Raw genomic sequence first — 2005 nt, forward strand, 5'->3', positions numbered from 1 at the left:
ACATGTCACCCCCTCAGAAACACCAGGGCTAAGACAAGTGGCCAATAGTTTACTTCAACATTTTTCCCAGGTAGGGGTGCCCACAGAAATCTTAACCGATCAGAAAAATAAATGAACATTGAAGGAGGTATACTCCCTGTTAGGGATCCGCGGCATTAAAACAACACCCAACATAGTTTGTGGCTTCATGAACAATATTGTATTATCTCATAGGTACTGGAAGCCACCCGTCTCCACCAATGCATTTCTCATTGCCCAGATGTGTTACAAGATTTGCAGTGAGTGTTATGTTGTCCAGCAGAAAGGCAACAGATGTGTTACTTTTTGACTGGATTTGACTGGATTTCGCCCAGGTTTCTTCTCTTGCTCAATGATCTTTAAAAAAAGTAAAAAGGCTAACCACGTAAAGGGGATGTAGCTCAGTGGTAGAGCGCATGCTTTGCATGTATGAGGCCCCGGGTTCAATCCCCGGCATCTCCATTAAGTGTTATTGTCCAGTCTGTAAAAGAGCGGCAAAAGCTCTTATTCTGAAAGAGAAAAGTTTTCAAAGTCAATCTCCTTGTGTTCATGGTAATTAATGCAAATATCTGTCTAACTGACTAGCTGTGTTGCAAGATTTGCAGTGAACAGTCCACTGCCCAGTGATGGTGGTATAGTTGGCAGCATAGGTACCTTCCAAGCAGTTGACTGGTGTTGGATTCCCAGCTGTTGCAGTAGCTTTCTCTGAGTGACAATAGCAGTGCAAGCATTTTGCCATGGTTCAATTTCCAGCCACCACCAGGTTTTGAAGCCATATAGAAGATTACCGTTACATATTCCACCCAGGTTTCTTCTCTTATTTAGTGATCTCACAAAAAAGTCCAAAAAATCTGAAAATCATTACGGGCTGGAGCTCAGTGATCGAGCACATTTTGAGTCTCAATGCCCAGATGTGTTACAATACTTTCACTGTATATTGTGCGTCAAGCGATGGTGGTTTAGTGGTGAGCATAGCTGCTTTCCAAGCAGTTCACCTGGGTTTGATTCCCGGGCATCGCAGTAATTTTTCTTGTGTGGTTACTTGCTTTAGCTGTGAAGATTAGCCAGAAAGGTTACTTGCCCAACCCGGTTTGATAAAATATTAGATCTCTGTTATGGTACAAAGAAGGCAGCATATCAATCAATCAAGCTGCCTCCACGATGATCCACAGACACAAGCAGCACTTTGCCTGGTAACTACTACTAACCAATTGAAAAGTGTATGAACATTTGTGCAAACAGATATGGCACAGCTATCCAGATTGTTTTGAACAAGTCATTAAGGAAATGGACTTGAGATCCATTGGGGTCTCACTGAGCAGGTTTGAACCCTGCTGATAACAAAAAGCATTATTTAAGAGTGGTAGCAAACCCATGACACATCACAGTTGTGCCTTCATGAACAATATTGTGTTAGCTCAGGTACTGGAAGCAATCTTTCTCATCCAATGTGTTACAAGATTTTCAGTGAACGTTGTGTTGTCCAGCAGAAAGGCACCAGGCGTGCTAGTTTTCCAATATTTCGACATTTTGCCCAGGTTTTATTTCCAGCCACCGCAGTTGCATTTACAGGTTTTGAAGCCATATACAACATTAACATTACATGTTTTACCCAGAATTCTTCATTTAGTCCATAATATTTCTTGTAGGAGTCATCCCAAAAGGATTAATAAAGATAAATCTAAGTCTAACTCTGAAAAAAAGTTTAAAAAATATCTGAAAATCTTCAGGGGATGTAGCTCAGTGGTAGAGCTCATGTATCAGCAATCAGCAATAAATATAACAATTTTTGATCAACTCATATCAATTGCATGCTTAAATAACATACCGGTTAAAGGCCCTAACATTTCAAGAGAACCCGACCCACTTCCGGGTTAAATTTGACCACTTCCGGTTAAGGCCCCGCCCTGTCCGAGTACGGATCCGGATACAGATAATTCATGTGGTAAACAGATACAGATACAGATACAGATAATGCTGTACTCGC

The 2005-nt window shown here is 41.3% G+C and overlaps 1 non-coding gene across 1 annotated transcript; it reads left to right on the forward strand.

Annotated features, from left to right (window-relative positions):
* The first annotated feature begins 408 nt into the window (after positions 1-408).
* trnaa-ugc lies at positions 409-480 on the forward strand. The gene has a single exon. It is a non-coding gene; the product is annotated as a tRNA-Ala (tRNA).
* Positions 481-2005: the final 1525 nt, after the last annotated feature.

Source organism: Etheostoma cragini, unplaced genomic scaffold (assembly GCF_013103735.1).
Source record: "Etheostoma cragini isolate CJK2018 unplaced genomic scaffold, CSU_Ecrag_1.0 ScbMSFa_862, whole genome shotgun sequence".
NCBI lineage: Eukaryota > Metazoa > Chordata > Actinopteri > Perciformes > Percidae > Etheostoma > Etheostoma cragini.